The following is a 19,824-nucleotide window of genomic DNA, read 5'->3' on the forward strand; positions in this document are numbered from 1 at the left end:
GCATACGGAGCTCCATCGCAGTCTTTAACACTGGTAGCATGCCGCGACAGCGTGGACGTGAACCGTATGTGCAGTTGACGGACTTTGAGCGAGGGCGTATAGTGAGCATGCGGGAGGCCGGGTGGACGTACCGCCGAATTGCTCAACACGTGGGGCGTGAGGTCTCCACAGTACATCGATGTTGTCGCCAGTGGTCGGCGGAAGGTGCACGTGCCCGTCGACCTGGGACCGGACCGCAGCGACGCACGGATGCACGCCAAGACCGTAGGATCCTACGCAGTGCCGTAGGGGACCGCACCGCCACTTCCCAGCAAATTAGGGACACTTGCTCCTGGGGTATCGGCGAGGACCATTCGCAACCGTCTCCATGAAGCTGGGCTACGGTCCCGCACACCGTTAGGCCGTCTTCCGCTCACGCCCCAACATCGTGCAGCCCGCCTCCAGTGGTGTCGCGACAGGCGTGAATGGACGAATGGAGACGTGTCGTCTTCAGCGATGAGAGTCGCTTCTGCCTTGGTGCCAATGATGGTCGTATGCGTGTTTGGCGCCGTGCAGGTGAGCGCCACAATCAGGACTGCATACGACCGAGGCACACAGGGCCAACACCCGGCATCATGGTGTGGGGAGCGATCTCCTACACTGGCCGTACACCACTGGTGATCGTCGAGGGGACACTGAATAGTGCACGGTACATCCAAACCGTCATCGAACCCATCGTTCTACCATTCCTAGACCGGCAAGGGAACTTGCTGTTCCAACAGGACAATGCACGTCCGCATGTATCCCGTGCCACCCAACGTGCTCTAGAAGGTGTAAGTCAACTACCCTGGCCAGCAAGATCGGATCTGTCCCCCATTGAGCATGTTTGGGACTGGATGAAGCGTCGTCTCACGCGGTCTGCACGTCCAGCACGAACGCTGGTCCAACTGAGGCGCCAGGTGGAAATGGCATGGCAAGCCGTTCCACAGGACTACATCCAGCATATCTACGATCGTCTCCATGGGAGAATAGCAGCCTGCATTGCTGCGAAAGGTGGATATACGCTGTACTAGTGCCGACATTGTGCATGCTCTGTTGCCTGTGTCTATGTGCCTGTGGTTCTGTCAGTGTGATCATGTGATGTATCTGACCCCAGGAAGGTGTCAATAAAGTTTCCCCTTCCTGGGACAATGAATTCACGGTGTTCTTATTTCAATTTCCAGGAGTGTACTAGGAACAGTAGAGGCCCGAAAACAATTATTTGGGAACGCCGGATATTACTTCTGTTGTACGCGATGACTTCCGTCTATTACTATGAACTGTGAATTTTCTGACAGGAAATAACGAATCCAGTCGCACAAATGAGGGGTAGACCGTAGGCATGCAGTTTGGTTAGAAGATGCTTGTGAGGAATGGTGTCGAATGCCTTCTGGAAATCTACAAATATGGAATCAATTTGACATCCCCTGTCGATAGCACTTATTACCTCATGAGTGTAAAGAGCTAGTTGTGTTTCATGAAAACGAAATTTTCTGAAACTGTGCTGACAATGTGTCGATAAATCGTTTTCTTCTAGGTACTTCGCCGGCCGAAGAGGCCGTGCGGTTCTAGGCGCTACAGTCTGGAGCCGAGCGACCGCTACGGTCGCAGGTTCGAATCCTGCCTCGGGCATGGATGTGTGTGATGTCCTTAGGTTAGTTAGGTTTAACTAGTTCTAAGTTCTAGGCGACTGATGACCTCAGAAGTTAAGTCGCATAGTGCTCAGAGCCATTTGAACCAGTTTTTCTAGGTACTTTATAATGTTCGAATACAGTATATGTTCCAAAATCCTACTGCAAATCAACGTTAGTGATATAGGCCTGTAATTCCGCTGATTACTCCTACTTTCCGTTTTGGGTATTGGTGTGACTTGAGCAATTTTCCAGTCTTTAGGTACGGATCTTTCTGTGAGCAAGTGGTAGCATGTAACTGCTAAATATGGAGCTATTTTATCATCATACTCTGAGAGAAACCTGACTGGTGTACAATCTGGATCGGTGGCCCTGCCTTTATTGAGTGATTTAAGCTGCTCCGTTACTCCGAGGATATCTACTTCTATGTTTCTCATCTTGGCAGTTGTTCTTGATTGGAATTCAGGAATATTTACTTCGTCTTGTTTAGTGAAGGAGTTTCTTAAAACCGTGTTTAATAACTCTGCTTTAGTGGTACTGTCATCAGTGACTTCACTGTTGTTATCGCGCAGTGAAGTTATTGATTGCGTCTTGACACTGGTGTGCTTTATGTATGACCAGAATCTCTTTGGGTTTTCTGCCAGATTTCGAGACAGGATTTCGATGAAATTATGAAAGGCATCTCGCATTGAAGTACGCGCCATATTTCGAACTTCTGCAAAACTTTGCCAATCTTGCGGATTTTGGCGTTCTTTTAAATTTGGCGTGCTTTTTTCGTTGCTTTTGCAACAACGATCTGACCCCTATGACTAAAATAGTATAGCCCAGCTGCCTGCGCGTAGTGTAAATCATGGAACAGAGGAATGGCTCTGAGCACTATGCGACTTAACTTCTGAGGTCATCAGTCGCCTAGAACTTAGAACTAATTAAACCTAACTAACCTAAGGACATCATACACATCCATGCCCGAGGCAGGATTCGAACCTGCCACCGTAGCGGTCACGCGGTTCCAGACTGAAGCGCCTTTAACCGCACGGCCACACCGGGCGGCAATAGAGGAATGTGTTTCAGAGGTCTTCGAGTCATGTAACTGAGGTGGGACGTGGGGACCAGCTCGGTATTCATCTAGTGGTATGTGGAAAACCGCCTAAAAACAACATCTAGGCTGACCGGCAAACCAGCCCTCGTCGGTAATCTATCCGGGGCCGGCGCGCCTGCGCGAGTGCAGGAAGCAGTACGTTTGCGCTCTCGGATACCCTTGCGTGTCAGGCTCTTCTTATTAGTAAGCACATCATTTCTGTAAGTGGTCACCCCACAGGAGCGTGAAACAGAAGCGTTGAGGCAGCAGAAACACCTTCTCTGCTTCGGATCACGTTCAGCTACCGTCGATTGGTGGTCACACTACACCACATAGGGGTCAGATGACTTTCAATGAGTCTGCAGCGTCGCAGGGTCCTTAGGGTTGGGCTGAAACCTCAAATAGGTGGCAATATTGTAGAACGTTATCAGGAACGTCACGCTAACGTTCACTGCACTGCAAACCATCGTTTTTAGCGGCACGTTGTATGGGAATCTACGCCCCAGCCGAAGAGCTGGTTTCATTGACGCCCATTATTCCATCCCCTGAGGCCTCTTCGTTTCAGTTCAGAGCGGCTGTGTGTCTGAAATGTTTCCTTCGGCCACCCACAAGTAATCCGCTTCATTTCCATGCTGGCTGTAGCGGCTCTAACAGCAGTCGCAGACGCATCGAAAGGAGAGGTGAAAGTGGGTAAGAGGGAGTGTGAAATCTTCTTATCGAGTGATACGTTGAAACGTCCCCTTTTGAACAATTTTACAAGACTGTGCTTAAACTGACGCACAATATTTTTAGCGCAACGCAATCTGACTTTCAATAATCTCTACAACAGAATGGCCCTGACTAACATTAACCTGTACTTTTCACAAATCACTTACCTCACAAAAATCTTGGTTACTCCCACGACTGCAATACAGCGAGCGCCACTACTGCCAGCTAAATAAAAGATTCAAACTATGGAAGACACTAACTACTGATAGGAATAGTTAGCAAATGAAAGATATTAATAGAGAACAAACAATGTATTTACCTTGATATATATATATATATATATATATATATATATATATATAGCAGTTCATGACAAATTTCAAAACTCCGCCATCTCTCTCCCCACATCCACCACTGCTGGCGTCTCACCTCCAACTGTGCAACGCTACGCGCTGTTCACAGCCAGCTGCCTAACACTATAATGGCGAGTATTACAACAATGCAAAGCAGCCACAGACTGCACAAAGCACAGCCAGTGATTTTCATACAGAGGCGGCGTTACCAAAAAAAAACCTAAACAGCCAACTTACATAGCCCCCATGCTCCCCACAAAAAAATTTTACAAATTTTTTTGGGCAGTGGCCAATACATATTTGTTAAAATTTTTCATAATCGTAATTACAATAACAAAGAAATCAAATGCACACACTTATTGATACAATGTTGGTCAAAAGCTAAAATTTTCTCACAGTCCATAAAGACAGTCCTGATCATTCATCACATTGCAGTGTTTTTCTCAAAGTCTGAGCAGTAAAAGAAAACGCACACGGAAGTAGTGGATTTCCATGCAGTCTTGAAGAAGTATCGTTGTCCTTCCAACGGAAAGACAGTGCTGACTCTTGACATGCTGACAGGTAATGGGCCACAACAGAGCAAACCCACAGCGGAGTCAGTCGAAGTTTTGAAGAGTATTGGTGGGGAGGTCATCACAGAGCAGACCCACTGTAGTCATGGTAGAGATTACGGTATTGGTGGGCCACCAAAGATGCAGACCCACTGTAGTCCTTGTAGAGATGGCCAGCAGCCATCTGTTGTGACTATGCAGGTGCACAATCACCATTGAAGAGTCTTGCGGATAATAGAGCAAGTCCATAACCACCACTTGTGCACTCACAAAGTTTTTGAAATTGTCCTTAGAACCAGCAATGCTGTTATCCGGTCCCTTGCTGAATTATTAACACACGTGCAAACACTAACAGTCCCTACTTCTCACATATTGTCCATATACTATGACCAACAGAAACGTGTGCAGTGAAATGTAACTTACTAGTTACTTAATTTGATGACCTGGTGTCAATTACAATTTTATAACAGAAGAATACAATTACAAAGGTACAAAATACATCATTAAAGAACATAACAATACAGATAACATATGTAGTACAGGTTTTACAAGAGAATAGAAATAAACATATACATCAGTGTTACAAAAATAATGACATAAGTACATACATAAAGATCAGAATAAATTTTGAAACATCAACTTCACACATGAGCATTAAAACAAAACAGAATAAATAATGTCTAAACATCTTTACAAAGAAAATAACATATTATTAATGCAAATTATATTTGAGGATAACGGTATTCCTCATCATAGTGAATGTAGCTTAGTATAAGAAGAGAAAAAAAAATTCTATGAAACAGTACACAGAGACAGCAAGAAAACAAATACACATGGGTACACGAACACATAATGGGATAACACAAGGAAAGGACAGGGTTTCTTTTACTGCAGTATTTTGCAAACAAAACTTTCTTTACTTCTCGGAGATCTCCCTTCGTTCCTCATTATTTCCAAAAAGTCCTATCAATACCTGCTTACTCTACTCTGTTCATATTTCTTTCAAAATAATTACGGATCATTGTACAATACTCATTTTGGCCCAAAACGTTTTCATATACCTTCAATGCATTTCTTTCCATTCATCACAACTAGTTTCTTATATAGTCCACCCCCTCTTAAGATAACTTAAATCTACTGAGCTCAGATGCTAAACTAAGGGACGAGGCAATGCAGCAGCACATAAAACAATTAACGCAAACAGCAATGACAAAAAAGTGCAGATTTGCAAAGGAAGCAGCATTTTAGAAATTAGCGAAGCAATTGCAATATTACGACTAATATAAGGCAATGTGCAGCAAACAAGAAAAATAAATCTGGCTTAGCAGAGTAACACAAATTTAAATTCAGTAGCACTATGCCTGGCAAACAGCATAACTTATACCTAAACATGACAAAGTTCAAGCCGAAAAAGTATTACACTAAAAATGGCCATGTCTAATACCTATGTCACATCTTAACACTAGAGTGATGCATCACAATGTATTCTACAAAAGAAATTAACAAGTACTTGAAAAGAAAACTATGATTGCAGTTCCTGTGAAGGTAAATGTCTTTTTGTGCTCCCTCATTTTTTTTCAAAAAATTATTATTTACTCGATCTGTAGACAGAAAATATTTATATTAGTACATCTATAAAATTTTATTTTAACCAATGCTGCAGTGCAGCTAGAAACTAGATATCAAATGAAATAAGCAATTACGCAAACCAAAGCATAAAAATATCATTCAATAGTCATGTGACATTTCATAAGTTAGTAGACATTCTCTCAACTCTCGTAGAAAGACGCTTGTCATAATCAGGTGTGCAGATGTAAAAATATTTCTCGTCATTTCATTAGGCATTTCTGTAAATATCATAAATTAAGAGCTCCACAGTGTCAACATATGTTTTCAAGTTCGACCGTGTCGTTTTTGCGATGCTCTCTACAAAGGAACGTCAATAGCGAGGATAATAGCCTCCCTTGTTTTTTTCTACCTGTGCCGCTGAAAAGGGCTCGCAATAATGGCTCCTTCTCCAGGCGTCTGACACACCTGGCCGCTCACAACGAATTACTTCACGGTCACTTACCTTTCTAACGAAATATTTACGACAGAAGTTTTCGCTACAGCGACAGTCTCATATAAAAATTTCATAGGTCAAGAATTTGCGTTACAAATCTGTAGAAACAAAATCGTATGAACATAACAGTGTCCAAAAAATTTTCGCCGGCATTGTGATACATTCACGCATTTACACACATTTCATAACTCTTAAAGTACGATTCTCGGTTTACAACATCCTTTTTCACCAGTCAGAGTCCCTACCTTCTATTCATTATTCATATACATATAAACACGTAATCAAATTCTTATATAGCATCATCTTATTGAACATAAACATACCGCAACAGCATAATACACATCGTCGTCGTAAAAATAACATCATAACACCTCAGTCAAATCTCAAAATCGTCGTAGCTTCCTCCAATAATACCACAACCTAAAAAAATTCTCTGCTCATTTCAATAGTGTCATCTACCTCAAACGTACTTTAAAATCATGATCCCATACCAAATACATCATTCAAAGCTCTCATAGTACCACAATGGCTCCGAAAAAATATGAACAGTTCACAAAGTACTGACAAAATGCAATTTCATAAGTGTGAGGTTATCCAACTGTGTAATTGCGTAAACATCTGTCACTGATGTAGTAAAAATAATGTTTGTCTCTCAGTTAAATGATTAGATAGCTGTGTAATTTGTGTGTTACAGAAATATGGTACCGATGTGTAAAGTTGTATAAGCAAATACCATATTAGCTAGGGCTCCTTGTGCTTGCCAAACACATGGTACACAAAGTAGGCGTGTACCCCCCTGAGGATTAATGTAATTATACCCTCAGGTGTTACAGATTACAGCAATGGAATGAAATGTATCACGGAAAACCCTTGTATCATTGCACTTCAAATATCTTAAAAAAAATAAATGTTTTAAGTACAAAATTAATCACTCAAATACGTGTCCTGTAGCGCTAAACTGTGCGTCATGTTGTAAGATAATCTCTGTGGAAGTCTCGTAGTTATCATCCTCCGAAAGCTAAGTTCTGCAGAAGTCAATGTACTTACCTCATGATAAACAAAAGTGAAATGCTTTGCGTATAGATATCTTAGTTATTACGCTTATTGTTGTGATGAAGAAAGTACTGTGCTGTGACGTATTGTTGTGCCACGGAAAAGGCTGTCTCATTGTAGCTATACCACAAAAGTTAAATACTAAAACATGTTTTACTTTCCAGAAGAATTCAGAAAAATTGTGCAGATATAAAACAGATACACTGCAAAAGCAACATTGTAAATTGTCACTCATTAGTAGCGTCGTGATAAAACCGTGTAGTTGTCACATAAACTAACCACCGCGTCGTCTGGTATCTCACAGAAAGTACTTTAAACCCAGAATGTATTTTCAAGTAAACCAAAATGTTGTATTAAAATCTCAAGTTAAAAAAGCACATTATCTCTCAATAAACGGTTTTATGTGTGAAATGTGGTGTAAACCTTTGCTCTTCCTAGTACGCAGAGTTTCAACTTCAAAGCAATTATCATGTTGTATACATCGGTAGAGAATGCTAAAATTTTTCTCAAGGCTAGCGTCTTATGTTATTTTTCTCGGAGCCAGCGGGCGCACGTGGCTGCCTGCTTGTGCGAGTCATTGTCTGTCTCTTTGTTGGCGCGCGCCGTTATTGGGATTAGGAGACCTAACTTCTACAAATTCACTTTGACGAGAAGGCCCTGCCCTGTTGAAATCCCGCCATTTCTGATGCAATTCAGGTCTGTCGTTACGAATATATCGTCTGTCGTCATGTCGGTAGTTTACATACTTTCTTGTTTGTCGGTCATGTGGTGGAGAATTTCTCCCTGAATCGTAACTGCGCGCTGAACTGTTTCGTCTGAAAGTATTCTGTCTCCCTTGATAATAATAGTTCTGGTTACCATATTGTCCGTTTCTCTGATTGTCTCTGTGATAGTCATTACCGCAGAGAGGTGATCTTTCCCTGTAATTATTACTACTCTGCCAACGGTTGTTATACGGGTGGCGTCTGTTTCAGTCACGATTTGTGTTGTGAGAATAGCCTTGTCGCGTCCAGTTATTATTTCTTTCATCGCGGAATAGCGACGGATGTGATTTGTAATTGTTGTGCTCCTGTTTCCGCGTTCCCCGATTGTCAGTGTCAATTTCCAGTTCTTGTAACAGTCCCTGAAAAGCCTCAATGTCTTCTTTGCAACGTCCTGCTAAAATAATATGTCGTAAATGGTCAAGTAATTTGATTAAGCAAATGCGGATGAGTTCTGAGGGGCTGTATGGATTTGACAGGTACTGATTCTTGTGCAACATGTCTTCAAAATATTTCATAAGACTGGAAAATTCAGATTGTTCGAAACGTTTCATCATTATGATGCTATGTTTTACTCAGTCTTGTGTAGCTTGAGACCAATACGCTGAGAGGAAGGCATGATAAAATTCTCCTTCACTGTGACAATCGTGAATGACCGATCGCATTCTTACAGCTGGTTCATTTTCCAAGTAGCCACACATAAATTCTAACCTGTGCTCCAATGACCAGTTGGGAGGAAAACAATGAGAGAATTGATGGAGCCACGCTTGTGGATGAATGTCGTTGGCAGAATTCTTAAACGTTTTGAATTTACGTGTAGTAATGAAACAGCTTATAGTCAAAATCATCGTGTCGGCGAGTAGCATATCGGTCGTTGTTACGTCGTGTCGGCGGTTCCATCTCAAAATTCGGTGTGCCTTGCCAATTTCTTTCATAGTTTCCGAAGTGTCGTGTGTTATTATTTTGTGGTTGTTCCGTATTTCTATGTCCCTCTTCCCGTACTGGAGCGCGAGTGTCCTCTGAAGTATGTAATTCTTGTATTACCTGTGTCAGCTGATCTTGTACTTCCCGGATTTCTCTTTGGTGTTGCGTATTAATTTGATTCTGATTTTGTTTGAATTTCCTAATTTGTTCGCACTCTTCTGTGTCAGTGAAGGCTACAGGTCTTGTGTCATTCAGATCATCATCTACCTTTGTAGATAAGTTAGTGACCTGATCCGAAAGTTCGGCTACTTTCTCTGATAGTGAACACATTTCCTCAGTGTGTTTTTCTGAACCAAGTTTCAGAGTGTCCATTTGTGTTGAAATCGAATCTACTGTGTCCTTCAAGTTTTCCTGAGTTTTTGCAAGTTGCGTAACCGAATCGGTAGATGCAACTGAGTCAAATTTAGCTTGCAAGGTCTCATGATTTTCATGAACAGTAGTTTGCAGTTCTTTTATGGCTGCTTCATGATTCTGTAGTGCATTTTCATGACGCGAAAAAATAGGTTGGAAATGCTCACAAATTTGTGTTTTTACGTCATTACAGACTTTTTGACATTTCGATTCAATGTGATGTAACTCAGTAGTTAAATCCTCACGTGTTTGTTCAAGAGTTTGCTCCAATGAGTCCAACTTTTGAAGATTTTGTTCCATTGCGTCTAACTGTTGCTGTGTTGGTCTCTGGTATTGTTCCATTGTGTCTAACTGTTGCTGTGTTTGTCTCTGATTTTGTTCCACTGTGTCTAACTTTCGAAGATTTTGTTCCATTGTGTCTAACTTTTGAAGCTTTTGTTGTGTTTGTCCCATTTGTTGTATTAATTGTAATAACAATGCACTGGTGTCTGGAACAAGTTCCTCAGTGCTTTTCAGCAGTGAATTTGCACCGGAAACATTCACATTTTGACAAGCAGAAAATGTGACTTGACTTATTTGAGAAAACGGTGAGGATCCAAAACCTGAATCTACAGTATTTGCGAGATCGTGTCGTGTCATTTCGGATTCCTGAGCCGAGCTATTGCCGACCGATCGATCGATAATGCTTCCCTGTTCTCTAATTGTTTCGCTGTCTACGCCATTATTTGACGCCCGCTCCATTTCCCTATGCATAGTTACCAAATTACTACTTCGAATGTCTGTTAATTCATTACACAGTGGTGCTGGCAAGCTACGCTCGTCGTCACTATTATTTCTCAGTTTACTTTGGAGCCTAGTGTTACGTTCTTCACACACCATTATTGTCACAATATTTCACACGATAACACAGAAAAGCACAATTTGAAGAGCAAAAATAAGAGAACACATTAACATAGCACTGAAAATAATATCTAGTTAATTGCAGCTGCGAAATACTTGGTGCAAATCTACATGCATGCCACACCTGTTTTACTGTACAACAATGAAAGACTGCAACTACAAAGGAGATTCTCTCTACAATTACGCGCTAGCAATAAACAAAATCTACACTAATTACACAAACTACAAGAAAAAAAATCAGAGGATTCCAGTGAGGTATCCTAGGCTAAGGGTCGACATACGCAACGTCCCCTTTGAACAATTTTACAAGACTGTGCTTAAACTGACGCACAATATTTTTAGCGCAACGCAATCTGACTTTCAATAATCTCTACAAGAGAATGGCCCTGACTAACATTAACCTGTACTTTTCACAAATCACTTACCTCACAAAAATCTTGGTTACTCCCACTACTGGAATACAGCAAGCGCCACTACTGCCAGCTAAATAAAAGATTCAAACTATGGAAGACACTAACTACTGATAGGAATAGTTAGCAAATGAAAGATATTAATAGAGAACAAACAATGTATTTACCTTGATATATATATATATATATATATATATATATATATATATATATATATATATATATAGCAGTTCATGACAAATTTCAAAACTCCGCCATCTCTCTCCCCACATCCACCACTGCTGGCGTCTCACCTCCAACTGTGCAACGCTACGCGCTGTTCACAGCCAGCTGCCTAACACTACAATGGCGAGTATTACAACAATGCAAAGCAGCCACAGACTGCACACAGCACAGCCAGTGATTTTCATACTGAGGTGGCGTTACCAAAAAAAAAACCTAAACAGCCTACTTACAACGTCCACAGTGACTTTGGGCAGAATTGTCGTGAAATTTGGTGCCCACGTGATATCATTAGCCCAGCTTAAAGCTGGAACTGAAATGAACAGTCTTTTTTTTCTGCATGTATCGATACTTTGCTGTCGTCGAACCCGAGAGTGACGTTGCAGGGGGCGGCGCTTTTGCACCATTACAGAGGAAGGGTTTACGGAGATTTGAGACAAATTTCTGACTTATTCGTTGGAATATGGCTTAATTACGGGGCTCGAAAAAGTGATCATTTAAGTTTATTGCAGTGTATTATTAGTGTAAGGATGAGCTTATTAGCGCTCAATGGCAATTATCAGCGCTAGAATTCATGTGACTAGTTACAGAAAGTCTTATTTGCCATACTGATAATTGAAGATTAAGTATACATCCAAAGAAACACGCAAATGTCATAAGAGAATATTACGTGGTAGAGCCATTGGATACAAGAAAGCTAGCAGGCCTTTAATCCGAAGGACAATTTTGAAGGGGAAGGACGTGGGGCCTACAATATGGTGTATCGACACTCCAGCGGAACCACTGTCTGGTCGGCTAAGTGGCGTATCGGAAGAGACGGAGGAAGTCGAGTAGAAGGGGGCGGCGCGGAGAGGAGCCACGAACGAAGAGGAGAGGAGGAGACGGAAGTCTTGGCTAATCCCGGCGCCTGGGTCCAAATCCGCAGCACCTGCTTGCTCCACTGCACTCGCCGACGCTGGCTCAGCAGCGGCACGCTCTGCCTCCGGGATACGTAGCTTCAGCTGCAGCTGCTCACTCCACTTTATTATTGACACCTACACTGGGATACTCGCCCAAGTAGAATGTGTCCCATCGGACCGTATGATAAACCAAGGTTACAGGACCTGTAAACTGGACAACAGCTACCAGCTTCGGTCTGTCCTAAATCCAGTTAAAACCATCAGGTACGTGTGAAACAAGTTGTGATGTGATTCTGTTTCATTCACCTCTCTTTAACAGTAGACTGAAAGCATCCGACCCACACCTGATCTATTGCTGCAAACTGAAACTGAACGTTAATTTTCACGTATTAAAACGGTTCCAGTGTAGAATAGCACTTTTGACTGCAACAGGAGTTAGGCTTTTCGTATCACACTAGTCACATTACTTAAATTTGCACTACAGAGCGTCGTAATGTGCTTCAAAGATTTTGCTCTTGCTTATTTTTTTTAGATATTGCGCGCACTCGACGGTTTTAATTGGATCAAGTGCAAACGTGATCTGTTTGCTTTTGTCGGCTATACGACTTCGCAGCAGCCTCATTTAACATCCGATGCGAAGCTACGTGTTCTGTTTGGTACATTGTCTACGTGTGCTATGTAATAACAGCGTGCAGTGATGTAGCACTCCAACAGCTAGGAAATATGTACAGATTTCTCTGTCTCTGTCTACCGCTCTCTTCCTCTCTCCCTCACACTCTCATTCTCTCTCTCTCTCTCTCTCTCTCTCTCTCTCTTACGCAATGGGCCATGAGATGATGTGAACAGCTTAAGCAATGTCGTCTTTTGGAAAATGGTTTAATGATAGTAACGAGAGAACCGTTTACAAATTTATCGAGTGATAAGCAAAATGCTAAAACTACTAAAGTGAGTGGTTCAGTTCTGACCGAGCCTCTTGCCAGAACCCATGCACATTTTCTGCCAGGCGCCAAAAGTGTGAGGGGAACCTGAGTATTTGTACACGATAAAGCCTTCGGAATCAGCTGATAGCTGATTCCCAGCTATCACCTGACAGCCTGTCAAGGCGATAACATGTGGGTGACACTTGTCAGCCTGCCAGGTGAGTCTAGGGTTGAGGCCAAAGCCAGTTATGGATTTTGGCTACTAGGGTGGAATTAAGATGATGCACCGTTCCAGGAAAATAATGAAGAGGGTCTTTCGCAGCCAGATCTTAGTGGGGGAATTAGAAATCGTAAGAATGGTCAACCATGGGCTTCAGGGAATAGTCAGAAAGTCAGAGGAGAGTCAGTAGCAATGGAGTAAACCGGGTAGCAACGAAGATACCAGCAACCTGGACGACAGCGGCTGCCAAGGGCGGGTACCTCTCTGGGCGTAACAACTGATATATGGGTAGCAGTTTTACACGTGTCTTATATATGCTTCGTTGAATAGTGCTGCACAGAGTCAGTCTTCGTGTCAGTCAGGAGTGTAGCGAATTGCATTTGCTAGTAGGAATAAGTAGCTGACCAGTACTTGTCTCCTGTGAGGTGTGCCAAGGGACCAGTGATGTAATAATTAGGTCAAGTTCCATTGAGTTTGTAATTAGGATGACAGGCCATTGATTCAATAGACGACAAAAGAAGTGACAACAGCTGCCGTTGTCTCAGAGCTAGGCACGGCAGGTACTGCATTTTATATTAATCAGAACAAGAAACCACGCGGCTCTTGTGTCCTGATAGTAGGAATCCCATGTGTAGTAACACAGAATCAAAGTGAAAGAAGTTTCTAGAGTAAAAGTTTGGTTCCAGCGTAACTTAAGTGTAATACGATAGTTGGTCAAACACGTCGCATTTAAATATGTCTAATGATAAAAAACATGTTCTACGACTGCACATCATCTTGCTTTTTAGTGGAGCAGATAATCATCTCAGTCAAAGATCCTTCTCTGTTCCCCAAAACGCACACTAGAAAAACCAAGGCTTCTTTATTAAGGCCAATTAGGGGAAAAACCACGAACAACATTGACGACAACTTACTGGTGGCACGAGGCACGCTACACCAACTCTACATCGGTTGGATGGACCTATGCTGCGAAGTGATAGATCACTACCTATATTATGAGTGCTTAACATTTAAAATGAAAGCACCAGAGTGTGTTTAGAGGTTCAGAGAGAGTAGGAGGCAACGTTGGACTGAAACAGGGGCACAGAGAGTCGCGTATGTGAAAACAAAGGGCTAGTAGAAATCCTTTAACAACACAGGACATACTGAATGTAACTAACGAATGAAGAGAATATACATATGTGGTAAGTAAGGCAAGCGAACGGGAATATAATCGTCTAAAAAATAAGAACCACACAAAATACAAAACAAGGTCGGGTATAGGACAAAATAAAGCTGTAGAAACGTGTATCACTAGGGGAACAATAGATGCTGCCAAAAGGAAATTTAAAATGCTCATTGGATATAAGAGAAGCATCTTTATTACACTCTTGAATTCAAATGGCGAACCAATACTAAGCAGTTAGCTGCAACTAATAATAATAACGTACTAGACGTCAAGGAGCCTTCCTTTAACCTCACATAATGGTATTCGTGGTCTGGAGATGGATATTTCACCGATATTGTTGTGTATAAACAAATACAAATCACAGCAGCTTTTTTTCGGTGGTTTCGTGACGCCGTTCTTTAGTCACTGAAGATGAAGGTATGCAGCACAGCGGGATTTGCAGGATTTGCTTTTTCGCTATGTCGTGGGGGGCAGGGGGGAGGGGGGGGGCGAGGGGGTGGGCGAGGGTGGGCGAGGGGGGGCGAGGGGGGGCGAGGGGTGGTGAGGGGGGGCCAGGGGGGGATAATCGGAGCTATAAGTAGTAGAAAATACCGCGAAAGGCCTTTACAATATAAACAAATACATTGCAATACATTTACGTGTGCAAACCAAAACGATCTTAAAATCTACGTATGATGATATTTATATGCAATACAATGTTGTATTTATATGTATTTCTTAAAAATTGAAATCAAATATCTTACAGAAAAAGATCAAATGAAAAAATAATATTTATAGTACACTGAGAAGAACGGCGACCTTCACTAAAATGGGAGCACTGCACTTCCACTAAAAATGGTTCAAATGGCTCTGAGCACTACGGGACTTAACATCTGAGGTGATCAGTCCCCTAGAACTTAGAACTACTTAAACCTAACTAACCTAAGGACATCACACTCATCCATGCCCGAGGCAGGATTCGAACCTGCGACCGTAGCAGTCGCGCAGTTCCAGACTGAAGTGCCTAGAACCGCTCGGCCACAGCGGCCGGCACTTCCACTAAAATTCTGAAGGACTTTCACTGGGGAAAAATAGTCGTGGTGGATTAAACGTTGGTAGTTTCTTAGAGGGAAAGGTGTAGGTACAAATACCCTGATGGAAAAAAATCACAACACCGAGAAGCAGTTGTGCGACATAAAAGAAAGTTGTTTGGCTTCTTTCTACATCTGAAAGATTATGTACATGCAAATTTCGTGCCTATAGCGTAAGAGTGGCGTTAGTAACGCTACACTATGGATGCTAATCAGATTTGCCTTAAACACACACTGTAACGGTCGCGAGCGTTAGTTACCTTTCAGATTGGACGTGGAGAGTTGATGTTAGTCAAGAATACCCTTAAGGCGACGAAGACGTCACTATCGAAACTCCACTGAGGTCGTGTAAGAGAGCTGCGAGAAGCTGATGTTTCTTCTGCAATACTGCAGAGACAATTAGCGTGAATGTAGCCACTGTAATTGATTTCTGGCGGCTGTGGTCACGACCATGTATGGCTGCAAGAAGACCGGACCCTGAACAGCCAAATCGCACTAACGAGAGGGAAGACCATCATATTCAGCGCATGGCTCTAGCGCTTCCTACAGCATGTGCGGCAGCAATATAAGCAGCAGTTGGTACCCCAGTGACACAGCACACTGTTACAAATCAGTTACTTCAAGAACTGCTCCGAGCCTGACGACGAGTAAAGTGCTTTCCTCCAACCCCAAACCACCCACATTGGCGACTTCACTGGTGTCAATCGAGAGCTCAGTGAGGATTGGGTGGAGGTTTGATGTGTATTCTGTTGAAAACTGGTTCTGCTTTGGTGCCAGTGATAGCCATATGTTGGTTAGGCAGGGGCTAGAGAAGGACCTGATAGCAGCCTGTGTTCTGGCCACAATGGACCTATACTTGGGGTTGTGGTCTGGGGTCCGATTTCGTATGACAGTTGGAGCATATTCTGACTGAAAATTTGTACATCAGTCTGGTCATTCGACCTGTTGTGCTGCCATTCATGAACAGCATTTCAGGTCGTATTTTCCAACACGATAACGCTCGCCCGCATACCACTGTTGTAGCCCAACATGCTCTACAGAGCGTCGACATGTTGCAGTTGCCTGCTCGATCACCAATTCTGTCTCAAAGCGAGCATATATGGGACATCACAGGACCATATGTCTAGCGTCATCCCCAAACAGCATTAGCCATACGTGTACTGAACGACCAAATGCTACAGGCGTGGAACTCCTTCCCAAAAATTGACATCCGACACCTTTACGTCACAATGCATGCACGTTTGCATGCTCGCATCCATCATTCTGTTGATTACACTGGTTATTAATGTACCAGCATTTCACATTTGCAATGGCTTACCTTGCACTTACCTTAACCTCTGATGCTGCAATGTTAATCACCTAAATACGTTGCCCAGATAAATGTTTTCCCAGAATTAAATATAGTTTGATGTTGCGATTTTTTCCCGTTAATGTATGCAGACGCTCGATGGCAAGCTGTTTATGGAGATGAAGTATGCGTCAGGGCGCGCAGCGTGACGACGAAAACAGAGAATCATTATGGTAGGTGTGGGGGGCAATGGTATCTAGAGAAGTGGAAGGAGGAAACGGAGGGGGAATCCCTGATGCAGATTGTGATTGGTCGGGAAGAGTTGTAGTTGGTAGGATGGATAATAATAGGGGTAAATTTCATTCTCTGGGAAACGGATTCAGTTGAAGTTCTGTTGGGCTAGCATATGGAGTATGTATAGATATAGGGACAGTGGGATGTGTCTGTGAGGACGCAGTAGCATTCCAGGATTGGTGATCCGAGGGGAAACAATGGCTTTTTTGTAATCTGGTTTGAGGATAGCGTAGGACATGCTGAGGTGCTCGGAATGAGGTTGGAGTGAAAATTGATTAAACTGGTAGAGAATCTATGAGGGACATGGTAAACAAATGTGAGAAAAATGACGAAGGGCATAAAGTTAATTTGTAGTGACTGATAGGACGTATATGGAGTGGATATCCACGTAACATTTGCATAGTAAACAATGTATCAGATCAAGGTTTTGTATGTTCGACCAGTTGCCAGTTTTAGTATCCTTACCGTATTTTAGGTATTCTGCTGAGTGGTTAGTAGGTGTGGTTTACACGTTAGATGCTGGTCGACTGTTACTCCAAGATATTTTAGTGAATTACATAGTGGACACCAATATGGGGTTTGTCCGCCCTTCCTTCATGATGGCTTGAAATCTGATGTAAAACCATCAATGAGATGTCCGAATGTTTGTGGTGGAATGGAAACCCGTTCTTCCTCAACAGCCGACACCAGAAAGGGTAGTGTTGCTGCAAGCTTGGGTCTGGAGCGAAGATAGTGTTCCGATGTGTAGGGACTGTGTAGGGACTGTGGTTGTTGTGAGCGGACGCAAGGAGAATTGGCCACTCTTCGGGGGCAGGTGGAGGCTTTGTCTGTTACGCTCATCGAGCTCGAGGCGCAGGCGTCGGCTCGTAGTGGCGTTGGGGCAACTGTGGTGAGACCTATGCCTACTTCGGTGGCCTTGGAATCACATGGAACCCCTGATGTCGCTGCGTCTTCCGGCAGTGAGCATCTTACCGGTCAGCCATCACTCCAGGGTGAATGGCGGACAGTGGTGGGCTCGCGCGTGCCTGGCCGAAAGGCGAAGGTGGGATCTGGCCGCGTGGCAGCTGCCTTACCCCTTTCCAACAGGTACGGGGTGCTTCCTAGTGGTGATGACATCGTTTCCGAGCCACCACAGGATGCCTCGCCTGTTGGGCCAGTGGCCGATTCTCCGGCAAGGTCCCGACAGTCACAGAGGGCGGGCCTATTAGTTATAGGGAGCTCCAACGTTAGGCGGGTTATGGAGCCCCTCAGGAAAATAGCGGGTAGGTCGGGGAAGAATGCCAGTGTGCACTCGGTGTGCTTGCCGGGGGGTCTCGTCCGTAATGTGGAGGAGGCCCTTCCGGCAGCTATTGAACGCACTGGGTGTGACCGGCTGCAGATAGTAGCACATGTCGGAACGAATGACGCCTGCCGCTTGGGTTCTGAGGCCATCCTTGGTTCCTTCCGGCGGCTGGCTGATTTGGTGAAGACAACCAGCATCGCACGCGGAGTGCAAGCTGAGCTTAATATCTGCAGCATAGTGCCCAGAGTCGATCGCGGTCCTCTGGTTTGGAGCCGTGTGGAGGGTCTAAACCAGAGGCTCAGACGACTCTGCGACTATAATGGTTGCAAATTCATCGACCTCCGTTATTGGGTGGAGAACTGTAGGGCCCCCCTAGACAGGTCAGGCGTGCACTACACACCGGAAGCAGCTACTAGGGTAGCAGAGTACGTGTGGCGTGCACACGGGGGTTTTTTAGGTTAGAGGGACCCCCCCTTGGGCGAAACGATAAAATACCTGACGGCTTACCAGAGAGAACATCAGCATCGTTGATAAAGAACGTCCGTCCTCAGAGACCAAAAACAGGAAAAGTTAACGTAATATTGGTAAACTGCAGGAGTATCCAGGGCAAGGTTCCTGAATTAGTATCGCTTATTGAAGGAAATAGTGCGCATATAGTATTAGGAACGGAAAGTTGGTTAAAACCGGAAGTGAACAGTAACGAAATCCTAGACACAGAATGGAATATATACCGCAAGGATAGGATAAACGCCAATGGTGGAGGAGTATTTATAGCAGTAAAGAATTCAATAATATCCAGTGAAGTTATTAGCGAATGCGAATGTGAAATAATCTGGGTTAAGTTAAGTATCAAAGGTGGGTCAGATATGATAGTCGGATGCTTCTATAGACCACCTGCATCAGCAACCGTAGTAGTTGAGCGCCTCAGAGAGAACCTGCAGAACGTCGTGAAGAAGTTTCGTGATTATACTATTGTAATAGGGGGAGACTTCAATCTACCAGGTATAGAATGGGATAGTCACACAATCAGAACTGGAGCCAGGGACAGAGACTCTTGTGACATTATCCTGACTGCCTTGTCCGAGAATTACTTCGAGCAGATAGTTAGAGAACCAACTCGTGAAGCTAACGTTTTAGACCTCATAGCAACAAATAGACCGGAACTTTTCGACTCCATGAATGTAGAAGAGGGTATCAGTGATCATAAGTCAGTGGTTGCATCAATGACTACAAGTGTAATAAGAAATGCCAAGAAAGGAAGGAAAATATATTTGCTTAACAAGAGTGATAGGGCACAAATCGCAGAATATCTGAGTGACCACCATCAAACGTTCATTTCTGAGGAAGAGGATGTGGAACAAAAATGGAAAAAATTCAGAAACATCGTCCAGTACGCCTTAGATAAGTTCGTACCGACTAAGGTCCAAAGCGAGGGGAAAGATCCACCGTGGTATAACAATCATGTACGAAAGGTACTACGGAAACAAAGAAAGCTTCATCATAGGTTTAAGAGTAGTCGAATCATAGCTGATAAGGAAAAGCTGAACGAAGCGAAAAAGAGCGTAAAGAGAGCAATGAGAGAAGCATTCAACGAATTCGAA

The sequence above is a fragment of the Schistocerca nitens genome, chromosome 6 (genome assembly GCF_023898315.1).
Source record: "Schistocerca nitens isolate TAMUIC-IGC-003100 chromosome 6, iqSchNite1.1, whole genome shotgun sequence".
In the NCBI taxonomy this organism is placed as follows: Eukaryota; Metazoa; Arthropoda; class Insecta; order Orthoptera; family Acrididae; genus Schistocerca; species Schistocerca nitens.